At 43.9% G+C, this 26,862-nt stretch overlaps 1 long non-coding RNA gene and 2 other non-coding genes across 3 annotated transcripts; all 3 read right to left on the bottom strand.

Moving 5' to 3' along the window:
* Window positions 1–1,487: 1,487 nt before the first annotated feature.
* LOC142853831 (uncharacterized) lies at window positions 1,488–26,112 on the bottom strand. Its single transcript, XR_012911267.1, has 4 exons — window positions 25,887–26,112; window positions 5,761–6,223; window positions 2,307–2,585; window positions 1,488–1,997 (listed from the first exon to the last, which is right to left on the bottom strand). It is a non-coding gene; the product is annotated as an uncharacterized LOC142853831 (long non-coding RNA).
* Window positions 18,010–18,081, bottom strand: Trnap-ggg (transfer RNA proline (anticodon GGG)). The gene has a single exon. It is a non-coding gene; the product is annotated as a tRNA-Pro (tRNA).
* On the bottom strand, window positions 19,764–19,927 carry LOC142855204 (U1 spliceosomal RNA). The gene has a single exon (XR_012911467.1). It is a non-coding gene; the product is annotated as a U1 spliceosomal RNA (small nuclear RNA).
* Window positions 26,113–26,862: the final 750 nt, after the last annotated feature.

Consider the following 26,862-nt stretch of genomic DNA (forward strand, 5'->3'; position numbering starts at 1 on the left):
TCCCACCCACACCCTGTCCTGCTGTGATAATATGAGCTCTGCTTCTGCTGGGCCAATTACCCCATCAACACCCAGGCTTCCCTTCTTTCTTCCTGGTTTCTAGACACAGAGTCCAATGTGCACTGTAGAAGTTAGCTCAATTCTGGGAATAACCAGGCTAGTTAAAAGATAAAATGTGTTTTTATTTATTATAAGGGGAAAACTCATAAGACAGGAACGAGAAGTCCAAGCTCAGCTGTGCTGTGAGGGAACCACACAGAGAGAGGGCACCTGGGCCATGCACTGTTTTTCTCCTGGTCCCAGAAAGCACACCCTAACTTGGTACCACCTCTTAAAGATAATTGGTTGGCAAAGATTCCCCGTCACCTCCCCCTTTTGTCTAAATAAGAGCAATACAAAACTATATACAATAGGAACAGATATCAAGTATAAAATTACAACCAACAATGTTAAGCAAGGAACACATGAAAAATGTGAATAGATATTCTATTCCAAGAGTCTAAGTATTGCATTGGAAATAGGCTTGGCTAAACCATAATTGGATGGTAACCATGACTATCTAATCTTCAACCCCATCGAAAGCCTGAGAAGGGAGATAATATTACTTGAGTAGGCAGGAAGTGCAATCAAGCAGCTTCCAAAGTGAGCAATATATCACAGAGACAATTGGCTACCTGAGCAATCACCCAAAGTCTCATTTGCAATGTTAAAGCAACCAACTTTGGCTAAGGCCTAGTGTAACTGACAGACCATTTTTCAGAACTGTCTTACCCTGTCTTGGCAGGGTTTGGCAGTCCTTTTCCTTGTGTCCTGCTTATCCAGCAGATACCATGTACTTTGTCAGTGGCTGAGGCATGGGCAGTTCCTTGCCCAAAAGCTAATTGTGCCAAGAAGAAAACAAACTCAGAGTGGAGTGTCTTTGGTGCTCAACATTCTCTTGGGCATAGATTGGTGCTGTCAGGAGCAATCATGTCTCTTAGGGTTCAAAAGAACCCTAAATTATTTGAATGCCATGTTCTACAGATCTTTGAAGTGGTTGAAGATTACCTATCTAGGCAGAATACAATCTCTATGTATCTAAGGAACCTAATTATTCTAACTATGTGTATAACAAACATGAACAACTATTGACCTATAATATTTAATACCTATATAATTTAAGATTAAGACTTCATGTCAAAATATTAAATAATCTGTAAACAAATGTGCAACAAATGAGGACAATGATCTTAAAATGTAAGCAATATATAAGTATCTTGATCAGAGGTAAGAATAATATATAATGCAATGTGAAAATATACCCTAAAATTTGTATCAATATACAAAATGTCCTAAAGAGAGATAGAAACATACATGTATACAATCTGACAGAATAACTTTGCATAGGTGTACAAATATTGTAAACAGAAATAACAAATATAATTTGAACTTGTATCAATATACAAAAAAGTATACCAATGTAAATTATCCATAAATAATAGCTCACAAGTATTCGCTCTGTTACCCACTATTATTGTTAGTGAATAAGTTCACACTAAATTATCTATTATCCCATTCAACTTTCCCCTGTTTTATTCTTTTGAGCCTACATAGCTTCCACCCTAACCCTCTACCTTAGACAAGTAATAGTCAACAACCCCTTAAACAGTATCCCCAGCCCTGAGAACAAACTTTGTTGGGAGAGGGGACGTCGTCTTCTAGAATTGCTTCCAGTTGTCATGAGAGTGATGTTCTTTTTAGAGGATTTTGTAAAAGTAAAATGATGGTTAAGTTTCAAGATTACTGTCTAGTATAATGATTTCTGAGTCGTTAATAGGGCTTTTTACAAAGTTCTTATTTGGAGTTCTGGCCAGAACGTCGTGAGAAGGTGCATCATTTCAGCAGCTGGTATTCAAAAAACAGTCTTGTAGTAGCGCTGTCGGCATCATGATGACATCTCAACCAGATGGAATTGTTGCTGTGGGGCTCCATCTTCTTACTGGAAACTTCAAAGATTACTGCAGGAAAAGCGTCTTTAGTAAACTCTATTGTTCATTGTGAAAAACTTAAACATCATTCATATAAACATACATTCAATGAAGAATACAATATAGACAAAATAGGCATAGAGAAAGTAAAATTTTTCCTAAAATCTTCCTTCTGTCCCATACCAGATGGCTCCTGACATAAGACAGGAACTCTGAATGTTCCTTTTAACAACACACTTGGATTTAGAGAAGGACAGAGCCATTGTCCAACTCCAAATCCAGCTCTATATATTCATATATATATATATGTATGTATGTATATGTATATGTTTTGATCACCTGTCCTCATAAGTCATATTCCTTTTTCTTGATAATCCTTATTGGATAGTTATTTTTCCTTCTGTCAGCATCCAAACATCCAGGGTCTCTTGAATTTTTGAAGATATGTATTTTCCTGTAAAGACAAGAGCAGAACCCTGCCCCAACCCTATATGATTTCCTTACCACCTATATGGTTGTTACCACTGCAGATGATCCATCATTTCTCTTTCTCAAGAGGTTTCTCTTTTTCAAAGCAAATCTTTACTAATTTTGATGGTTTTCATAGTTTTTCTTCTCCTGTGGAAACAAGGGAGAAACCTTTTCCCCAACGTAGCACATCTCCCAGTTTCCATTGTGAGGTCAACACTGCCTTGAAATATACTGATTGATTCAATTCAGAAGGTTTTTTTTCCATTATCTCTGCTGCCATTGTTCCTTTCTCATTAGTGTTAAGAAAATTCAAGGTTAATAAAGCATTATGCAATCTATTTCTGGGGGTATTTTCCATCCCTTTCTGTTTGTTTAGCATATCTTATATAATTCAATTTGACCTTTCTATAACTGACTGACCTGTAGGATTATTTGGCATACAAGTAACATGAATTATATTATAATAAGCAAAAAATTGTTTCATTTTCTTAGATATATAGGCTGTACCATTGTCTGTCTTTATTTGTGCAGGAATACCCATGATGGCCATAACTTCTAATAAGTGTGTAATTACCGAATCAGCCTTTTCTGAACTCAAGGCAGTTGCCCATTGAAAACCTGAATACGCGTGTATGGTGTGGTGAACATATTTTAATTTTCCAAATTCCATAAAGTGGAACACATCTATCTTCCAGATCTCATTGCTTTGAGTACCCTTTGGGTTACTCCCTGCAGGCAACAGTGTTTAGTTATAGAAAGAGCAAATAGGACATCTCTTTATAATCTCCTTAGCTTGTTGCCAATGTAATAGAAAACTTTCTTTAAACCGTTGCTATTGACATGATGTTTGTCATGAAATTCTGAGGCCTGCAATATGCTTCCAATCAGTAATTGATCAATTTCTGCATTACCTTGTGCTAGGGGACCTGGCAGACCCATATGAGATGGATGTGTGTTATGTATATAGGACAATGCCTATTCCTGATTTTTCTTGTATATGAATGGATAATGAAGTCAATTCTGTATCATCTGGTATAAATTCAGTGGTTTCAATATGCAAGGCAACTCTTTCTGCATATTATGAATCAGTAACTATATTGAGAGGTTCTTTAAAATCCCTTAGCACCAAAGAATAGCATATAATTCTGCCTTCTGGACAGAATTATAAGTGCTTTGTTTCACCTTACTTAATTCTTCTGATTTGTAACCTGCATTCCCTGATTTATTTGCATCTGTATAAAATGTACAGGCTCCGGTTATTGGTGCATCACATGCAATTCTGGCAAGAATCCAAGAAGTTCTCTTTATCAGGTTAAGTCTATCGCTTTTGGGATAATTGCTATTAATTTCTCCCAAAATATTAACACAAACTCTTTGCTATGATTCATTGCCTTACCATAACATTTTTATTTCATCAGTAGTGAAAGGTACTATAATCTCTGCTGGGACTCTACCTGCTAGTTGATGAATGCTCAATTTACCTTTTATAATTAATTCAGAGACTTTTTCCATATAAGTTTTTAATTTTTTACTTGATTTCTGTGGTAAAAAGATCCATTCTAAGGTAATATCATTCCTCTGCATTAAAATTCCTGTGGGAGAAATTCTGGAAGGCAATATGACTAGAACACAATTAAGATTTGGATTCACCCTATCCACATGTGCCTCCTATAATTTCTCCTCAACAATCATCAATTCCTTTTCTGCTTCAGCTGTTAATTCTCTGGGACTATTTATGTCTTTGTCACCATCTAAGGTTTTGTTTAATGAATTACTAGATCAGGTATTATCCCAACAGCTGGTCGTAGACTGGAAATGTCTCCTAACAATCTTTGAAAGTCATTTAGAGTCCACAACTGGTCTCTCCTAATTTGTGCCTTTTGTGTTCTAATCTTCTGTAAACCTATTCTGTAACCTAGGTAATTAACAGAATCTCCTCTCTGAATCTTTTCAGGAGCAATTTGTATTCACCATTTAGGTAAAACTTTCTTTACTTTTTTAAACATTCTTTCTAAAGTATCTACATTTGAATCAGATAATAAAATGTCATCCATGTAATAGTAGATTATAGACTTAGGGAATTGCTTACATATTATTTTCAGTGACTGACTATGCATACCAAGATGGTCTCAAACTTACAGGGAGCCTCTTTGCTCTGTCTTCTGAGCGCTAGGATTACAGGTATCTGCTATCCCTTCTGGCTCAAGAGTATCCTTACTGTACCCCCGGTGAAAGTACTTTTGGGGACCAGGACCTCTCTCAAACTCCAGAGAGTCTACAGTAGTAAGAACAGGAAGCATTGAATACCCAGCTGATCACTGAGTGATGGGAAGCATGGTCATTCCTACCTATATCCCTTGGATGTTACCAGACACAGGTTTTCTTTCTACTTGAAACACAATGTTAAATAAGAGGCCATCATCAAATGCAGAAGATAGCAACAGTTTTCTCAGTAAGCTATTAACCCGAACCTCAGCTCTGCAGTCAGCAGGCCCTCTAATGCTACTGTCTGTTGTGGGTGTGGTATGTGATCAGAGGGATACACGAGCGTAGGCCGATTCGTGTAGCTCTTTTGCTGTCACAAGAATACCCTTGCCAGACAGGTTCTTATGTGGACTCTCTTGCTGGAAGATGTGAATACTCTGAGGTTCTTTGACTCATGCTACTAACTAGGCCCATAGACCCAAGAGGCACACCCATCTCTCAAACACATCTCCTGTGGTGATAATATATATGTGATAATATATATTATATATAATATATATCGATAAATATTGATATTACATATCAATATATATCGACATATTATAGATACATGATAATATATGACTCCTGTCTCTAGGTCAGATGTAGCAGGATCAGATGTAGTCAGCCGCTGAGTTGGTACTTGGTCTCTTTGATGAAGTGTTCCATCTTGTGGACACAGTATTAGACCTGTCACTACTGGGTTGAGCATTTGTTGATGGCAGTGGGTAAATAACCCATGGGTAACTACCATCCCTGGTTCCAAGGCCACAGCTGTGGTTTGCTCATCATGCCAACATTGGACTGACTGATGGCTGAGTCTGGGTGATATCAAACTGTCATAAAAACAATAATGTTTTTTTCTCTTGGGGTGCTTTCTCGTAGATGCTGCTGAGTAAAACAAGAGACTTGAAGGCTTCATCCCATTGGCTTTTGTACAACCACATGCTTCTACCCCAGATTTCTTTCATGATGAATCTTTATGTTTTAGTCTAGAGAAGAAAGATGGTTAGGCAAACAGTGTAAATAATTCTGTATGTAAAATAATGTGTATCATATGACGTCAGCAGTCTCCCACCTGGACATTCTACTGTATCCTGGAGAGCCTGGAATTCTGTGATGTCACCAGTGTTGTGGCAACGCCAACTGCCCTTGAGGCATTCGTTCAGTGCCTGTGTGGTTCACCCACAGCCATGCTGACACGACTGAACAGGCTGCTTGGGAGACAGGATGGAGAGCGCAGGGAGGCCAGAGAGAGGCACGGGGAAGATGGCCTTCAGTCTCTGAGTCACACATCAAGAAATAAATGGTTCTGGAGAAAGCGCAGTGAGTCCTGGGCAGGGGACAGAGAGATTCCTGAAGAGGAAGGCTTAAGTTGATCCTTTCAGGAGTGGGACTCAGGAGGTGGGAGTCTTCTCTGCTTTTCTGAGTTACTAAAGAGCAGATCCAGAGTCGAGGATTTCGGATGGTGTGTTTGGCAGAGAGCCAGGGATGGTCAAGGCTTCAACTGCTGTGCTGGGGGCCCTCTGCTTTCCCTCTGCCTGTGTGAGGGAAGCACAGAAGGATCACCGAGGTTCCAGTTCCAGCCCTGCCCTTCACCGTCACTGGATTTCTTTTGCTTCTGTGTCACTAAAAACAGGGAGAGTAAAGTCCCCCGGACAAAGCAGTAGGTTCTCACATTTTACATCACAACCCCTTGCAGGGCAGGAGCCACCAATTATTGCTGCATGTCAGTGACCCCTAAGGTTTCTGAATTCCTCTCCTCTCGCTAGCCAATCATCTCTCCTCTAACCAGAGTGCAGGAATGGGCTATCACTCTTCCTGGAAGTGTTTGTTCCTGGTGTCTGGGGGCTCCCCTGGGGATGCCCAGGCCTTAGGTATATTCAGCCTCACCTATGAACAGTTGATCATGCCTTTGCTAACACTGTGAGGTCTGGAAAGTATTCTTCTGAAGCTTTCGATCAATTTTCCATTATTACCCATGTGATTTATTATTGTTCTGAAAGGACACCCCCAATCCCCCACCGCCCCATACAATGTTTCAGTCCCATGGGTCTTCTCTGATGTGCTTGTCCACTGTATGGATCTGATCTTCCTTCCCCATCATCCTGGGCTAATGTCTTAGCATCCTTTATTTCTCATCTTATTGATTAGTCGTCTTAGGGATGGCAAGAGCCATTCCTGGGAAGTCTCTGGAAAGTAAATCTTGTCCTCCACCCAGGATGAGCTTGTGAATTAGAATGAACTAGATTCTAATAATCGGGGAGACCTCTGGATTGAAAGGAAGAGGTGCTGAAGAGCTTTGGCTGTGACTCAGGGAAGGCTCCTGGAAAGGGTAGCTTGGTTTTTTGTGAATTGGGAAAAAGCTATCTATCAGATAGATGATGATTCCAAAATGTTCAGTCTCTTGTCTGAACATTCTGTTGTATCCTGGAGAGCGCTTGGCATCTTCCATGGCAACACCAGTGTGGTGGCAATGCCAACTGCCCTAGAGGCATTTATTGTTTATACGGTTCACCAAGAGATATGTACAAGACTAAGTACACCAACTGGAAGAGTGATCTCTGGTTTTCTAAGAAGAAGGTGAGACTCAAATGGGACCTTCTAGAAATGGGGTTTGGTAGGTGGGACCATCTGAAGCAATGGGCCTATGCTTCTTCTCTGGGTTCCTAAAGAGCAGACCACAATTGGAGGATTTCTGCCAAGAGTTAGGAATGGTCAAGGCTGCGGCCATTGTGCTGGGAGCTCCTTACTATAATTCTGAGTGGGAAAGAATGCAGCAGGAGACAGTGTCACTGTGAGTCGTCAAGGTTGGGTGTTCCTGCACTTTCTCCTCAATGGATATCTGTAGGTTCCATGGGTATCTGATGTGAATATCAGGAAGGGAAACTCCCCATCCCTGCACTCAGGTCTGAGACCTTCGGTTGCTTTTAGTCTTGGACACAAGTTAGCTGGTCTGGGAGGTGAAATTCACGAGGGCATCAGGACCTTCCTGCATCTCATCAGACAGGAGCTGACATTTTGAAACCAGCATGACTGGGCTAGCCTGTACCTCCTAGGGTCAGTGGGGCTGCAGTAGGGACTGATGTGTTGTGGGATATTTTACTCTTTTGGCTTTCTTGGGGGACCCACTACCAAGATCCCAAATAAATCACACAGAGAGGCTTTATATACTTACCTTGGGATGTTTCTTGTCAGCTTTTCTTGACTTAAATTATCTTTTGCCTTGACTACCTTTTGCCTCTGGGATTTTATCTCTCTTTTCTGTAAATCTCACTTTCGCTCTTACTCCATAGCTGTTGAGTGAGTTAGTAGCTGGCTCCTTGAGTCCTCCCGTCTTCTTCTTGGGCTCCTCCTTATTTTCCTCTCAGAGTTCACCTTCTGTTTACACACTCTGCCTGCTAGTCCCACCTATCCCTGCTCCTGTCTCGCTATTGGCTGAACATCTCTTTATTTTAGACAGGCACAGTAACACACCTTCACAGAGTTAAACAAATGCAGCATAAACAAAAGTCACCCAGCTGAAAATAACATTTCTAAATGTTAATGGAAATATCTAGCAATGGTGATTGGGGAAGGAGACATGGCTTATGGGTCCCAACTTGAGGACAGTTGTTCTGTTCTTTGGGGGTCTTTATGCATTCCCTCTTCCTTAGGCCTCTTTTTGGGACTCAACATGATCTCTCACGGCCCCGTACCATCTAACTGGACAAATTCACTAATGTTTTTCTACCTACAGGGAGTGCTGGAAAAACATCAACCTCAACCTCCGTCACTGAGCAGGAGCAGGAGATGAACAAGGTCGATGAACTGACCCTTCAGCTCCAGATGATGACCAATGAGAGGAATGAACTTCGTGCAATCCTGGCCAATTATACCAACAATGATTTGGACAACAGGTAGTCATTATGTCCAGTTCTCTGGTGACTGTCTTGACCCTCCTGTGTCCACCCCTCATTCCTCATGTCACTTGAGGCTGCACCTCCAAAGTGTCCTCCTGGCCAAACTACTTTTCCCATGTGCATCTGAGAGGCAGAACTGAAGCCTGGGCAGGAGTGAGATGAGGACACAGGCTGCTCTGCCTCCACTTACTGAAAAGCAGAGCCTGCGGCCTGAGTCACATTCTATGGATGGGGCAGTAGTGTGTGAGCTCACAACGTGCATTTCAAAGAGGCCTGGATAGGTGTTGGCTTGTGGGAGATGCTGGGGCTGAGTTCATGGGGAGTCTTTGTTTTTGACTGGGTGATTTCTTGCTGGTTGCTCGGAGAGCAGGGCCTGGTCCACTAGGTCCATCTCAGTGTGTTATTGGGAGGCCTGCAGCTCATCTGGGAAGCCATCTGCTCTTGTTTCTTGTACTCTGAGATAACGCCACCTACCTGCCTATTTCTGACATCCTAATTCTGTATGGGTTTATGTGGGTGAAGGCTAAGAGGCCCAAACATTGCCAATATTGCAGTGACAGGTTTTGCCTTTTTCCCTTCCCTCTCCCTTGATAAAACATTTAATTGCATTCCTAAAATTAGTCCCCAGGGCTCATTCCTTCGTTGGCCACTGACTCATTCCTGAAGACAAACACCGAGGTCCAGAAATCAAAATTCATTATTTGGCTGTTCTGGCTTACCTGTCCAATCAGGTCTCACCAACTCATCCTAGCACAGACTTCCCCTTATCTCATTAAAACCCACGGCTGGAAGAAAAAAAAAACCATTGCTTGCCTTCAGCCCTTGCCTGATTCAGAGGCAGCTCCCCCCCCCCCATTCAATGATTGCTCCTCTGAGTCACTAAATCTTCTTTGTGCTGTGATGTCTGAGTGTGTTCTGTACTGTCTCTGAGGGGTTCCCTTATAGTGTGTGTTTGTGTGTGTGTCCGTCCAGATGCTGTGAGTCAGAGATTGGTAGTAGGGCCGATGATTTGTTTGACTCAGAGTTTCAGGTGATATAAGTGCTGAGGCCAGAGAGTCCCACTTTGAGCATCCCTGCCCTCATTCGTCGAGGTTGCCTTGGTGACTGAATGGAATTCCCTGGGGAGTTTATAAAGTCATTGTACTGTATGGTTTCCTCCATGGAAATCCTGATTATGAGTTCTGGGCATCCCTGTGAAAACAGGAACACAGAATAAACATTTTTTTTCTGAAGACAGGAGACATGTCATTACAGGTTTCATGTAGGCCTAGACCTGTGGCACAGACTCCTGGGACATCTTAAAAAGAGCTAGTTTGTTCCTCCAGGCCTACTAAAGAAGCTCATGTAGCCCTGTCTGTCTCTTGACGCTCTGCCTTTCTGCCACTGGGGCAGCTTAGCAAGTCTAAGAAACATCAACAGGTCCTAGTACCTAGGATTCAGGATGTGACATCCAGTGGACTAGGATAATTCAAGACCCAGCCGTAATTCCTGTGTTCATGGGGTTCTTTGTTCCTGGGCCCATGCTCTACCATAGGCTGAAATCTGAGCTTGAGGAGCTGAAAATGGATCATCAGAAAGAGATGTCAGAGCTGGAGAAATTCCACAAGGAAATTAGAGAGAGCTCATACAAGTCCAAGGAGCTGACTGAGAAGATCAACTCCTACCGGTGAGTGTCTGATTGGATGGGACCCCTGTACTTCGGAAGGATAGCTTCTTCCCCCACTTTGCCTTTGAACCAAAGTGAGGGCTGTGGTTCTAGCTTGTTTACCTTGTACTTGTCCTCCCAGACTGATTTCTCCCAAGTGCAAGGAGTTCCCAGAGCCCCTCCCAACGTGATCCTGTCAGCTTCCAGAGCTTCTAGATAGAAAACATGGTTTGCACCATGAATGGTCTCTGGGACTCTGACAGGGGCTTACATAGCCTGTTGCTATGGGACACAGATGTGGAATGTATTCACCTTGGGTCCTCTGTCCTCCCTCAGACCATGTTTGCTCTATACCTGATGATGGTCTCCCAATACCATGATCAGTGTAGGACCGGTGTGTGTTGGGGGTGCAGAGTTCTTAGAGGTGCATCACCTGGGGGACACTGGCCTGGCTAATGTGGTCTGCAGTCTGGTGCTATCTGAGGACATGGGACCTTGCAGGGAAGGTGGTATTAGTAGGTAGGAGTGGCAGATGGAGGTGGACTGGAGCTCATCATTGCTTGTGATGGTTAAGCACCCTCCACAGCCGGCTTCTGGGGGAATGGACACAGATGAAGGAAAAAGTGGACATGTTGAACGAAGACAAGAGAAAGCTGAAAGCAGAGCAGATTTCCCTGCAAGAGTCCTGTGAGGAGACAAGGAGGCTCTGTGAGGGGGCCCATAAGAAGATCTATAACCTCTGGAGCAAGCAGCAGCAGGTAAGCTGAGGCAGCAGGAGCAAGCTGCTCACCTATCTAATCGCACACACACACATATGTACACCATCATGTAACCGTCCACTCAGTTACCCAGCCGACCACCTCCATTCCGTCTAATCGTTCATATCTGGGATCCTTCACAAGTCTCTCTGGGGAGTAACCTCTTGGAACACACAACCTGACTGGAAAACAAATCATCCTGCTCTGGTAGAAGCTGCAGTCCATTGAGGGAGATTAGTAAATCACATTTCACACACCTACATGTCAGTACGGTAGGAAGGGTTCTATGCTGGGAGCCACATAGGGAGAATCACAGAGCTTTGAGTGAGTGTGTGAGTGAGGACAAGGGGCTGGGGATCATTTGCTTGCTAGAACAGAATATTTCTGTTCCGCTTAAGCTACCAGGCCAGAGCTCTTTGGATCTCCCATCTCCACACAGGTAGAGCTTCCTATCTTTTTCTGCCTCATCATCTTATTTCTAAATGGTTCTTTTGGTAAGAAAGAGAAAGGACTTGGTGTTTTCTCTCAACTTTTACACATTTTCACTATTTTGGAATTAATGTGTTTTATAATACAAAAATTCAAACCCCAGAGCTTTCTTGAAAACAAAAGACTTCTTTCCTTTCACCGAACTGAGGTAACCTCCCAGGAAATGTCTCGTTTGTCTCGTTGGCTTCACAACACAGAACCTGACAGGAAAGACCAGTTGAGGATGTGTGTCCTTCTCTGCTCTGGGTGAAAGGTGACTGTCCACTAACGACTTTCCTGCATCCTGTTTTGTTCTTCTTTTCATCATTGCCTGCTACCATTTTTCTTTCACCTTTGTCTAATCTTGGTTCAGTTGGCTTTGTCCTTGGATCTTGGCCTGGATTTTATTCTTTAAGAAATTCTGAACAAGCCTGGCGGTGGTGGCGCACGCCTTTAATCCCAGCACTCGGGAGGCAGAGGCAGGCGGATCTCTGTGAGTTCGAGACCAGCCTGGTCTACAAGAGCTAGTTCCAGGACAGGCTCCAAAACCACAGAGAAACCCTGTCTTGAAGAAAAAAAAAAAGAAATTCTGAACATAAATAAATAAATAAATGAAATTCTGAACTGCAGAGGAGTCTCCCTCCAGCAGAGTCCCATAGCCATGCTGGGCTGTGAGAACAGGCTGTCTTAGTGCGGCCCACTTAGGCTCATCATAGTCTAAAGCACTCACTGCATGTTGTGTCTACAGCGCTCAGAAGCTGCTTTCATTCCCAGCTTCTTTACACTGAGTTAAAGTTGGCCTGATGAACGTTGGCAGAAATGAGGACCCCCCTGGCATTGCTATGTTGTAAAATGGTGTAGCCCTGGGAGAAGCTATGTATAATTTTTCAGAAACTTGGATTGCAGTCTCAAGATGACCCGGTGATCCCAGAATGGGAAGGAAGGGTCCACAGAGAATCTAGGGGACACCTGGGTTATAGAAACATTCCTCAGAGCACCGCCAAACCAGAAAATATTCAAATGCCCATCATTGATGAGTAAAACTTCAGTGAAATCAGGCCCTTTCATGGAATACTGTTAAGCAGGAAATAATACATGCACTCATTTGGCCATGAGTCAGTCAGCCTTCAGTTACTTAGAGAAATCCCCGACATAATCATCTTACTAGACGGAAAGGTTTATTTGACTCCTGGTTGTAGAGATTTTCGGTTTTCTGAACTCATTCCTTGAACTCATTAGGCCAAAATTGAGGTAACCTGTGGTTCAGAGAGTTCCTTTTGGAGGAAGCTGCCCCCCTTGGAGTCACTGGGAAGCACTGAGTGAGAGCAGGGGGCTGGTCCACCACCAGGCAGTGGTCCTGTACCACGGAACTAAGCCTTTATTGTACAGTCTGGAAAACTTGCTATGCAAGCGTGGCTAACTGGGTGAAGGAACCCTGGCATCCACCATTTTGTGGCTTGGGTTTCTAAGGCAAGCACTACATTGACTGCTCTGTCCACTGTGTTCTTCTCCCAGGGACCAGGCGTGCATGTAGTGCATAGACACACAGGCAGGCAAAACACCCACACATACAAAGTAGAAATAGAATGAAAACTTACCAAAACAGAGACAGAGTTCACAATTCTCACCACATCACCCCATCCCTGTGCCTGGGTTAGGATAAAGGTGGAGAGGGTGTGGGCTAATGAAAGTTAACTCTCTTCTCTATACGATCCCAGGTGATCTCTTCCTCCATTAGTGTTCGCTAGGAACTACATGTGGATGCAATGCAGTGTGCTTGTATGTGTGCATCCATGTACTTCTGTGTGTTCAGGAGTGTGTGTGTTTGTGTGTGTCTGTGTGCATGCATGCACACATGTTTACGTGGGTGCAGACAACCCTGTCCTAAGAACACAATTTTCTAATGATTAGGAACAACAAAGACTGGAGAAACATCTTCATTCCCTACTGAAGCCGAGAAAACTGGTTACCCAGCAAAAGGACTCAGCAGGAAAGCTGCAGCATCACTTCACGGAGTCCCAGACGAGGTAGGAGCACAGACTGGCGGAAGATGGAGCCTAGTGGATCCCCTGTACCTGGATCTCTGTCCTCTTTGGGTTTTATTCATTTGGCAAGGCTCCCAGCCACAGCCAGGGAAAGAATACCTCAGAGTATCGAGTTGGCTAATACCAGGAACTTTTGTCCAAGAAACAATATGTTTGGTTATTGGTCTTTTGAGGATCGTGTCCCCTTCTTGTGAGAAGCAGGAGGTCAATTGTGAGGGACAGTGTGTCCTCTGCCACTTTATTTTCCTTCAGGATTGTCACATTGAGAGAGAAGTTTCTAGTCTGTGGCTGATTTGAATGCAGCCCACTCCTGCTGGTTGCAGGCTCTCTGCAGGGTTCATCAGTTTCCTGTGAGAAGATTTACTCTGGCCATAAACAGATTAGGAGCTGACAAATTAACCCCATGCAGGTTCTGAGCTGTAGGAATAATCAGAGCCTTCTCTGCAATGTTGTGTAGGCTCCACTAGAGGGCAGACATGGAGTTTTACAGGTTGTTCACATTGACCTGGTATCCAATCATGGCCCGGATTATCTTTCCTGAACTGTGACTCAGACATTGACATTTCTCCAAATTAATGTTTTTGGGGCTGTTGGGAAAATATACTCTTTTTTTTCTAGTCAGCACAGTGTATTTTCCAGTTCAACTTTTAGCAGTTTTTAAAAGTTGAGAAAACATCCAGCCCAGGGTCTCTGTGAGCCTTTTCCCTTGGGGGAAACAGGGAATGAGCTCAGCTAAAAGGTGACGCTGGATTGTGTAGCTAGTGGGGGCTCAAAAGCTGGCATGGCAGGGCCCCACCAGGCCTCCGTCCTAGCTGTCCATCTCCTCTAGATCTGAACATCTCCAGCATGAACTGGAAGAAACCACAGCCCAGGAGGAGAGGCTCCTGCAGATGGAGCTGCTGCAGCAGGAACACGATGTGCCAGGCAAGTGAGCCACCATGGAGCCCCATTCCCACCAACCTGGATATTCATGGTGTGGGTTTTCTTCCTTGACTTTATTTTACTAAAGTTGAATAGGTCCTGATTTTTTTTTCTTGCCTATGCCCCAGAGAGACAGTTTCTATGTCTGATGTCCACTTCTTCTCTGACAGCACCTCTTAAGAGAACTGAGAAGGCAGGAGGAAGCCAGAGACGCCTTGAAGGCATGACATTCTACTCTCCAGGATCCACGCCTCCTCTGAAAAAGCCACATCCTTTCTGCTGTGAACTTAGCATTGAGGAAAACATCAACCTACCATCAGAGGATCCAGCCGCAATCTGATCCACCTCTGTTGGCTCACATCCAGAGAAAAGACTACATCATAAATAAGCTTGAGATTCAGAGGACACCCCATGAATTACACAGAAACCTAACATCCATCACCTAGTGGCCCTGGTGTGGGTAAAACAACATGGAGGGAGTTATGTGGGTGAACAAGAGTTAATCTGTCAGCTACTGTCAAGGGCTTTGGCAAGCTGACTCCATATGTGATGTGGAATCTGACAAGGAAGACTCTGTCACACTGCTATCCAGATAGACCACACCCAAAGCCTAAGATTCTCTCTCTACTGCAGAGCTGACGCTGACCCCATATCACACACAAGTGTTGGTGATGATAATTCCCTACAGAGACTAATCCACTTCCTCTTGTCTCATGTTATTGATTTCCTTTTACTTAAAGAAAATTCCAAAGGAAAGTGGGAATTTTGCTTAATTTTGTTTGGTTGGTAGTTTTTGTTATGTTTTAGATTGTTTTGGTTTGGTTTATATATTGGGATATCTGCATTAGTTTTTTTGGTTTTCTTCATCTTAGTGTAAGGTTTTGTTATCTTTTGTTATTTATTTTGTTCTTTCCATTGTTTTAATAGTTTGTTAAGGTTACACACTGTCTATAATGACCTCTGTCTTAAAGCCCCCATTGAATAAATGAATGCTTTATGAATAAAAAGCAATTTCCAACTTCCCACTCTTAAGACTCTTCTTTAGTCAGGCGAGCTGTCACACTCCTGTAAACCCACAACTCACAGGCATGGATCTGTATCAGCAAGTTCCAGGCCACTTGGGCTGCACAATGATTTCCCAGCCATGGGCTACACAGGCAGATGGCACCTTGGATATGGATACGGATGGCATGGCCTGCTCTGTGTATATTCAGCAGTCTACAGAGAAACTAGACATATCGCATCCTCGGGGTCATATATTCAGCGTCAGTAGAATTTGGTACACACACTGTACAACACGTTCATGACATCATCATGCAGAGAAAACTAAAGGAAAACACAATTAACTGTAGCCGAGGGTTTTCTGTGTTCTGCGCTGTCCGATTGATGCTTATAATTACTCTGAGGCTTAATATTAATTATAATTGTTGGCAAATGACTCAGGCTTATTACTAGCTAATTCTTACATTTAAATGGACCCATTTCTATTAATCTGTGCATTGCCACATGGCTGTGATTTACCACTAATTCTCTGGCATCCCACTCCTCCAGTGGCTGGCTACATGGCATCTCCTAGACTCTGTCTTCCTTCTCTCTGTATCTCTGTTTGGATTTCCTGCGTAGCTATAATCTGCTTGACCCTTGGCCAAATCAGCTTCTTTATTAAGCAATGGCAGTAAAACATATTCACAGCATACAGAGGGGCGTCCGACATCACACAACTACATTGTTCCTGGCCTCTCGGGAAATGAGAACATTCAACAAAAGAGTGTACAAAAAATAAGGAAATGGAAAGCAGTCTTTCTCTGGTTTTCTTGAAACGTGGGTGATATGCAAAAATGATAACCGCCCAGCAGAAATAATGTCCTCCAAGACATGTTGAGTCATTTTGTGGTGCTTTTATTTCTATTGTGGGTGTTTTGCCACTACATACATGCAATTCCCAAAGTAGCCAGATGAGGGCAGTGGATGTCACCCGGCATGCACGTTAAAGACGTTTATTTGCTGTCCTGTGTGTCTTCTTAGACAGCCAAAAGAGCTCTTAATGCATGAGCCACCTCTCCAATCCCTGCTCTTAACTTTCTCCTCCCAGTCATATGTGCTCTGCTAATAGATTGGATCACCGCAACCAAAGACAGAAGTTTCTTGAGACCTGTAGGGACAGGTCTATGAAGTAGGCATGCTAATTGTCTTAGGCTGCCACACATCCATGCAGGGCTCACATAGGTTCCGGACCCAGCCCCAGCATCGCTGACTTTCAGACTGGAACGGATTTTCTTCACCTCTCATCTAGGATGACAGTGCAGGTTAGGACTGTCTAATGAAATGCAGAATTTGAGAAGACCCTGCTGGGGGTAGAGGTGGGGTAAGGAACCCCTCTTGATAGTCTAACTAAGCAATATTTGGAGGAGCCTTATGACTAGCTGAAGTAAAAGGAGCCTGTGGAGAGTGTTTCTGTGTAAGACAGAAAAAGGGAGAGAGATGGTAGATAAACGATAGATAGATAGATAGATAGATAGATAGATAGATAGATAGATAGATGGATGGATGGATGGATGGATGGATGGATGGATGGATGGATGGACGGACGGACGGACGGACGGACGGATAAATAGATAGATAGATAGATAGATAGATAGATAGATAGATAGATAGATAGACAGATAGATAGATAGATAGATAGCAGATAGCCCAGAGACCTAGGGAAAACCCTTTTTTTTTAGACCAGTAGTGTTAGTTTTACCCTAGGTCTCTGGGCTATCTGCTACTGGCCTATCTACTATCTATCTATCATCTACTCTGGTTCTTGGTTACCCAAGCAAGTGCTGGGTGTGGGTTCCTTCTTGTGGAGTGGGCCTGAAGTCAAATCAGACACCGGTTGACTATTCCCACACGTTCTGTGCCACCATTGTCTTTCATATTTTGTAGGCAGGACATTTTGTACGTCAAAGGTTTTGTGACTGGGTTGGTTGGTGTCTGCTTTTCTCTTTCAATCGCCCACAGAGTACCTTCCCTCAGCCAAGAGACTAGAAAGTAGGGATGCAGGCTTCCTGTATGACCCAGCTTGACTTCCCCATGTTCCATGTGTGGATGTTACCTCAGCAATGGAACCCACTTGCAGTTTTTGGAATTGAATGCAGCCCAGTCCTACCACTGGAATGAAGCCTGGTGAAGGAGATGGCCAGTTGAGACTCCATTACTAGGAGCCATCACTAGTAATGGGGAGGGCAGAACATAGAAAACAAGCTTTCCCACTAATGTTTTATTACTAAAACAAAATACCAGATAGGAACATTCAGAATGAGCCTGCATCAAAACCAGGGGTAGCGGTGTTGCTCAAAGATGGTGCTTACTATGCCCTGGTCTCAGGGTGATTGACAATGAAGGCAATTTTGTGTTTCCACCTGAGACAGCGTGATCGACAGTGAAGACTCCAAACTGCAAACTGTAATAATAGTGTTTGAGTTCCTCCATGTCAGCACTACTTGAACTAGGGAGACTGGGAGACTGGAGTCTGTGTCAAGATATTAGCTAGGCATGGGGACACGGGGCCAAGAAAGCAGCACACCAGACGGGAAGGACGATAATTGCCGTGACTCGGATTCGAACCGAGGTTACTGCAGCCCCAATGCAGAGTACTAACCACTATACGATCACAGCGAGCCACACCGAGTGATGTGCTCTATAGCGGATGCTCACCCAAGCCTCAGTCAAGCTCAGCCCGGCGCGGACCGGCCTGTGCTGCGGAAATGTTTTCTCTAAAGCCGCTGGGTTGGGAGTGGTGCCAAGGGCACGCGTCCGTGCCTAGGTTGGGTGGTGAGGGCAGTCGCTAACTGAAGTCTGTGGATCGATACCACTCCTGCAGGTGTAGTATTTCCCCCAAGCACGTGACAGCCTTTCATTGCCCTCCTCTCCGTGGTGGCTGGGCCACCTGGGGAGGGGGCGAACTAGAGGTCCAAAGCCTTCCCTAGACGCCGCCCACCGGCAGAGACCAAAACCGTCACCGCCAGTCCCCAGACTCCATACCAAACACAGCCGGGCCTGCCCGTTTCTGTGATTTATTTTGGTTTTTCCACATCCCATGGTTTTCGAAATAAATCGGTTCCAGGGTTTTGTGATTACGAATTAGGCTGTGGTCGCCTAATTATATGCATATGAATTGTCATATGCATATCTTTAGCCATTGGTGGAAAGTTTACCTATTTTATTAAAATCTGGCCCGTTTCCTGTGCTTTGGTGACTTGTTGTCCATAATTTTCCTTCCCACTCCCCAAAAAATTAGCTTTGTTGTTTTTCCTGCCAGAGGCCAGGCCATAAAGAGACAGCATGTGACAGGTAAGGAAGGTCCTAAGTACATGAGCTGGGTTTTTCGTGGGCTTCGGGAATTTCTGAGAAGGATGTAGGGATGTGCACTTTCCAGTTGCCAAGTTAGCACACAAGTGGCTGCAAATTTGGAAAAGTTAGACGCCCAAAAGTTGTAATTCCTGGGTGGCTTTGAACCACCAATCTTGTGATCAACACTAGAACCCACTAACCGACTGTGCCACAGCCACAGTTCATAAGGCTCTGCCGTGTCTCCTATGTGATTTCGGCTTCACTGCGGCGGCCACACCTGGGTGGCCCACCTTGCGGGAGCCGAGCATCCGCGTGTTCCACGGCCGCTTCCCGAGCTCACGAGAACGTTATGGACCCGGCGCCTCTGGGACGCTGGGACCCCGGAGCTACCCGGGTGTCGGGGCCACGGGGATTCCACGCTGGCGGACTTACGGTCCAGGCTCCCAATAGGACTCCGCGAAGGAGACCAAGTGAGCTTAGGGTCCGATCCTTTGCAAACCTGGAGCACGGGCACGCGAGGAGCTGGTCACCCCAGGTGTGTGCTGGAGCCTCGGCGCGGCCCCGCGTGGGAAAGGCCAGTGCGGTGCCAGTGCTCAGGCGGTACAGACGGGTAGGAGAAGGAGGGACTTGAAGATTGAGACAGGGGTGGATGCGACTGTGACCACACACCGCAGGGATCTGAGGCGGAGCCGGGTGGAACTCAGGACGTCTCCGCGAGAATGGTGACTATGAAGAGACTGGAGCTTATGTTTAGGGATATATAAAACCACGAGGGGGGTTTCGTTTTGTTTTTAATTAACCAGAAGAATTGCTTCTTAGCAACGGTTGATGTCTTTCAGCTAGAGGTGTGCGGAGTCAAGGAAGGTGTTAACTACCAGGCCAAAATCTAAGATAAGAAAAGATCACTTAAGGCAAAATCAGCCACCTAGACACATACTAAGGGAAATAAAAGGAGACTGTAAGGAGAAAGAAACAATAGCTACCTCTCTTTTTAAAAAGAAAATAAGAGGGGGAGAGCGCGAACGCAGTCCCCCACTAGCAAAAATTATGCAGTCGAGTTTCCCGCATTTGGGGAAATCGCAGGGGTCAACACACCCCAAGTGCAATGGGTAAGCCTCGCCCTGGGAAAACCACCTATGTGATCATGGTATCTCCCCTGCCAGGTAAGTATGTTTTTTCACCCGCAGCCCCCACTCAGCCCCACCGGCCCTGCGCTCTGAACTCACGGTCACTTCTCCGCTTTTTCCAGGATTGATTCATGCTCCCCGCTGCCACCAGCAGACCCGCGCTCTCTTCCACGCCGCCCGGGTAGAAACCCCTAGCATTTCCGCAGAGGTTGCGGATGCAGCAGCCCCTGCGCGACCCTCATCTGCATAGACCACGCCCCCAACTGACACCCAGGGGTAACACCACACCCATCTCCTTCTCCCCGTTGGCTTGGTGAACTTTCTTGCTGGATGGAGTGTTGCAGGACCAGAGACAAATCATTTTGTATTATCTCCCACCCCAAATAGCCTATGGCTGCTCACCGCCGTGGCCTAACTGCCTTGTGGCTGGTTTTGGTGCATAGCCACAGACCCCTGTCTTCTGCCAATACGAAGTCAGAGAAGCCAGGCAGCAAGAGAGCCAGCCCTACAGCAGAGGTCTCCAGCTTCGGTCGAACCTGCCTACCTCATGTCTCCACCACTGCAATTTACAAGACTCTTGATGTATGGTTTTCTCTGTTCTCTTTTACAGAAACACCATGAGGCTGACGCTATATGGGGACATGGTATTTGGGATGACCCGAGTCTGTGTTTCTGGTCCAGGGGACCCACTCTGCCCTCTCTGGACCTCCTCAGGCTCCTACATATGTGTCTTGAACACATACAATCAGGCACAAATGCCCATACAAAAAAATAAGTACTCTCTTTTCTGTGTTGTGTATGTGGGGGAGTGGCAGGTGTGTCTGAGCCATGGCTGGCATGCGAACAATGCATGGAGGCCAGCGAACAATGTTTCTGGCAGTCAGATCTCTTTCTGCTGTGCCTGATCTGTGGAATCTGACTTTTGACAGATTTTATAAGAGGCAAGGATAGTTTTTAAGAACACTAAGTCCTCGGGGTTGGGTTGGAGGTGAGCCTTGACAAAATGAGACAGAGCCTGACTATTAGGATGAAAGAGCTGATGTTGGTAGGACAAAATTTGCGTAGTATCAGGGGGTGATTGTGAGAATGTGGGTGTACCCCCTGAGGTGATTGAGGTAAGTCTAGGCCCTGGAGGGCTGCTGCCCTGGCTGCTTGGTCAGCTCGTTTTTTTCCTGGAAGGAGCTGTCAGTCTGATGAGACTGGCAGTGATAGTATATTCCTATAGTATATTCCTATAGTACATTCCTATAGTATATTCCTATAGTACATTCCTACAGTATATTCCTATGGTATATTCCTATAGTATATTCCTATAGTACATTCCTATAGTACATTCCTATAGTATATTTCTATAGTACATTCCTATAGTATATTCCTATAGTAAATTCCTATGGTACATTCCTATAGTATATTCCTATAGTACATTCCTATAGTATATTCCTATAGTACATTCCTATAGTATATTCCTATAGTACATTCCTATGGTACATTCCTATAGTACATTCTTATAGTATATTCCTATAGTACATTCTTATAGTATATTCCTATAGTACATTCCTATGGTATATTCCTATAGTATATTCCTATAGTACATTCCTATAGTATATTCCTATAGTTCATTCCTATAGTATATTCCTATAGTACATTTCTATAGTACATTCCTATAGTATATTCCTATGGTATATTCCTATGGTATATTCCTATAGTATATTCCTATAGTTTGGGGGAGATGGGAGGCTTTTAACAAGGCTATAATGTGGCCTGAGTTAGTTATGGATCCTCCTTTTGTTGCAAGAAGCCTGTGCTCTTTCCAGATAGCAGCATGGGCTGGGAGAATAGGAAAAGCATATTTGGAGTCTGTGTAAACATTTAAGGATTGTCCCTGTGCCAATTGGAAGGCACGGGTGAGGGCTACTAATTCAGCCTGCTGGTTAGTTGTATGGGCGGGGAGTGCCTGTGCCAGCCCCACCTCAGTATCTGACACTATGGCAAGCCTGCCCTATGGGTTCCCTCATATAAACAGGAGGGGCCATCTGTGTGCCAGGCATAAGTGGCATGAGGCAATGTGTCCTCCTGTGTGTCTGAGGGGTGGGGCAGTAGTTCCTCTGAGGTTTCTATGCAGGAATGAGATGGAGGATAGTCAGGATTAGGTTGAGGGAGAAGATGTGAGATATTGTGGAGTGGGCAGGATTGAAAAAGTGAGTGTGGCATCTTCCACTAGTGTCACTTGGAGGGAAAGAACTCGAGAAGGAGGTAAGGTTTGTAAGCCTTTATAGGGTAAGAGATGGGACAGGTTGTGGTGGGAAAAGATGGTGGTGGGTGACCCAAAGGTTAATTTCTTTGACTCATGAAAAAGAAGCTCAGCAGTCGCTAAAGCCCTGAGTGGTAAAGTCTAGCTTTTTTTTTTTTTATGCTTTTTCGAGACAGGGTTTCTCTGTAGCTTTGGTGCCCGTCCCAGAACTAGCTCTTGTATCTTGTAGACCAGGCTGGCCTCGAACTCCCAGAGATCCGCCTGCCTCTGCCTCCCGAGTGCTGGGATTAAAGGTGTGTGCCACCACCATCTGGCTTAAAGACTAGCTTCTTAGGTGTCAGGGCCAGCCTCGACAAAAATACCAGAGTGGAGGTGTAGGAATTTAGAAATATAGTAAAGAATATGAAGACAAAAATGAAAATAATAAAACGCAGAACCATATAGAATAGTTTCGGGAGGGAATTTTTCAGTGAGTACTGGAAATTCGCCCATGTTTAATTTCCACCTGGTTAATATACCCCTCAGTGGGTCTCCACAGACTGGTACATTACAGGTGCAAAGGAAGGTCCCAGCTGATGCTCTAGGACCCCAAGGGCATACCCCTCCTTTTCTGTTACATAGAAGGAAAAAGGATGAGTTAGGGAGATGGAGAGGTGAAGCCTGGATAAGGGCCTCTTGGGGTCTCTGAAAGGGCTTAGTAATGGGAGGGGGGAGAAACTCCTGTGGAGAACCTAGTGTCCCGTTTAGTAACATTCTTTCTTGGTTCTTAAAAGCAACTTATGTGTATTTTACAGTCAGTCCTCGTTGACTTAATTATTTTCACATCATCTATCATGATGCTCTGGTTTAAGGAAACCAAAAAAGGGCAGGGGTATTTCTTCCCTAGGAAGAAATCCACCTCTAGCATTAAAAATAGCAAAAATGTCTTCCAGCTGACTGGAATTTCGTTTTGAAAACACAGTTTTAAGCTATTTGAACACATTTAGGTTGCCTCTGTAATAAGGTACATTATAAAAGGTGAAATAAAAATTTCACTTTCTTTCATAAACTATTTTTTTAACTTCTGAGATTTTTGCAAATTTCATATTAACTGTGCTTTTATTTCACTGCACCCATGTTTTTGTGGATAGTGAGGTACATGAGCCACGGCCCAGAGGGCAACTTGTGAGAGTTTGTTCTCTTCTCGCACCATGAGGGATCAAACTCAGGTCATGAGCTTTGGTGGCAAGTGTCTTTACTCATAGAGCTACTTAGGTGGTCCCAAACGCCAGCTCTTAAAACACTGACAAAAACCTTATTTCTGGAAGACTGTTCAATATAAAAAAGACACTTTTTCTTTCTTCAAGGGGGTAGTATTAGTGTTTATCTTGTTTTTAAATTTATTCCAGGAACCCATGGGGCCGTATTGGCTAGTTTCACCTGCCAACTTTGCCTGATCTGGAGTTAGGAGAAGAGACTCTCGACGACCAACGCTGTAGATCAGGTGGGCCAGAGTGAAGTGCGTGTCTGCATATCTCTGCAAGGGATTGGTCTTGGTTGCTAAGAGATGTGGAAAGACCCCGTCTTTGCAGGCGGCATCATCCCATAGGAAATGGGTCTACAACAGTGTACCCCGGGGAGTTTAGCTGAGAGCGAGCAAGGATTCGTGTGTTTATTCTCTCTGCTCTCGACCACAGATGTGGTGCTTGACTTCCCAGTGTTGGCTTTTCCACAATTATGGGCTATACCCTAAAATTAGAAGTAAACAAACCCTTCCTTTCAAAGAAGCTTTTGGTCAGGGCATTTATCATGGTAGCAGGAATGAGACTAGAACAGGATAGAAATATTTTTAATGAAATTTCTAATTATAAATGTTTTAACAAAAAAGTTTTTTTTGAGGGGGCTGGAGAGATGGCTCAGAGGCTAAGAGCACTAACTTCTCTTCCAGAGGTCCTGAGTTCAATTCCCAGGAACCACATGGTGGCTCACAACCATCTGTAATGGGGTCTGGTGCCCTCTTCTGGCTTGCAGGCATACACACAGACAGAATATTGCATACATAATAAATAAACACATATTTTTTTTTTAAAAAAAAGGTTTTTTTGAGTTGTGAAATTTAAAAACCTAGGAAATATAAACCACCAGCAAACCCAATACCCAGAGACAACAACTGTAAAATCTTTGACACAAACACTGGAAGAACCTCTTACTTGTCATATGTAGAAGCAGTTATGCGATACATCTATGCGTCTGTGTCTATATATCTATGCACATATGTGTACTTTTATAGCAAAATATTCTGTAATTCAATGCACTTTATAAATAAGTGTTTAGCTTAGTCCCACTTTATAAATATAATAATAACATTTTAAATGGTACACGCCAAATACATAATCCTGTTCTCATAACTAGCTTTTTGTTACATTGTTGCTTCTTCAAGCTGCATGAAGACAAAACATTTTGGCAATGCTATCTCAAAGTTCCTTGATCACCCCAGTTGACAGTCATCAACAGATAAAGTGTCTTAAACATGTTTAGTCTTAAGAGACCGTGCACTGCTGCAGCTTTATCTCTTTAAGAGACTGCAGAGGCTTCACTCTGATGGGCTAGACTTGCTTATCTGGGGGAAAAGCGACACTTCAAATATCTGCTCTCTTTTCTTCCTGAAAGGACCGCAAAGCATCCTTCTTTCTCACCGAAGACCAGCTTGAGTCTGGAATGACGGGTCTGGCATAAATCCCTCCCCCTCCCACAGTCTCTTCCTGACCTTTAGGCTTCGGGTGAATTGTCCTCTCACTAAAGTTATTTGCCAACTGGTGTTTTCACTGTTTGCCAATTAGGTGTAGAGAGATATTTTATAACCCCTTTCTTTACAATAGTATGAAAATGATACATATTCAGGAGAAAACTATGCTACAAATTTTGATCTTTCTTAGACTAGTGATGGTGGGGAAATCCTGGTGAAAGATTGGGTCACAACTCCCCATCTGCCGCATGATCATCAGGTGAGCAATATTGTCTTGCCAGTGTATCCTAGACACTGTGTTTTGACACCCTGACATGTATACAATATGTATACAAATGCCCAGTACACAGAACTGTCTTCAACAAACTGCATAAGATAATTCGTGCTTTATAAAATGGGCATTTATTAGGTAATTCTGTCCAACTTTAGGACAGTGTGCTTTGAGCATGATTAAAATAGGCTACACTGGGAAGCTCAGCTACATTAAATACATTTCCCACTTACAATACTTTCAATATATGATGGGTTCATCAGGATGTGATACCATTGCAAGTAAAGAATATATGTATATATATATATATATATTCATTATCCCTTGTTTTGCATTTTCACATGTACTTTAAGTCTTGCTTATTATTTTCCCTTTGACATAGTTAATCATCTCTCTCTAATTTCCTTAAAAGGATACTATAAGAAGAATCAGTCTTATCTTCCTATCACCATGCCTTACAGGTGGATGCACAGTGAATGTTTACTGATTTAATAGAACAATAACTTATAGCAATGAATCAAGGATGCTCTTGTTCGGCTCAATAATAATGAGCATGCACAAGTATCAAAAGACTGTTTCCTTAAACTCCTCTCAACAAGATGCTAATAAAGACGACTGCTACTGTATATTTGCATTCCTAACAACTAACCTAAAGTTATATTTAAGTCTAAATCACATCTTTTAAGGACTTTCCTATATTTTTATAACCTTCCAAACGTCTCCTTAAGAGAATTCCCTGACGCTGGCGTCACTCACCTTGTAAGAACTCAAGTGGAGGAGCAAATGTAACAGAAGAAAGAGAGCAAGCTTCATGCTGGAGGTGCGCCGGCCGTCTCCACAAAGACTCATGTTCATTCCACAGGCTCCCCTGAAATTTAATTTTTAACCTCTGAAAAAATATTTAAAAAAGGAAAAGCCTCCTAAAGAGCTTTGTACTTTTGAACTCTTAGCGGATTTGGCTAACATCCAGAGTTTTACCGTAACTGAAACAAAAAAAAAAACAGCTTTTGCAGTAATTATCTGAGGCAGGCGACCAATAGGAAGTGTTTGGACCAGGGGAGACTGGTTGCTCCATTTTGGCCCAGACAATGCCCTGTTTCTGCTTTCCACAGAGCACGGAAAGCACCATGGAAGCGACTTTTCTTTTCTTTTCTGTCATTTGGCAAATAAGATTACATTTTTTGACTTAAGATTGTGGAGGGAAGATCTGTGGCAGCGGAAATGCTGCCGCTCTGTGTTCTCTAGGGGAAGATATGAGACAATTTCGGGTGCTAGACCCCCATCAGGCATCAGTACCCATGGAAGAAAGAAGCAGAGGAGAACAGGAGGAGAAACGGGACATGTGTATGGGTTCAACAAAGCCGTGGTCTGCCTATGGGGTGCTCTACAGAACTGTGACTGGCCGGTTCCCTGCCTCAGAGGAAAAGCGTGTACTGTGTACTGTTACACCCCACCTTGTTCAGTCACCAGCTGCGCTGCTCAGGGACGCCTTGCCCTTTGGTAAAGCAGTTCTCTTTAGCCGAGGAAGACACTGAAGGATTCTGCAGGTTCTTGTGTAGTGATAGTCTGTTCGTATTTTAACAAATAAAGCTTGCCTGAAGAGCATAAGGCAGAGCTAAGACACTAGAGGCCAGGCAGTGATGGCACACACCTTCAATCCCAGCACTAGGGAGGTGGAGATAGGTGTGATGTTGTTGGGCAGAGAGAAGAATATAAGTCGGAGGTTTGGTGG

The sequence above is a fragment of the Microtus pennsylvanicus genome, chromosome 7, assembly GCF_037038515.1.
Source record: "Microtus pennsylvanicus isolate mMicPen1 chromosome 7, mMicPen1.hap1, whole genome shotgun sequence".
Taxonomy (NCBI): domain Eukaryota; kingdom Metazoa; phylum Chordata; class Mammalia; order Rodentia; family Cricetidae; genus Microtus; species Microtus pennsylvanicus.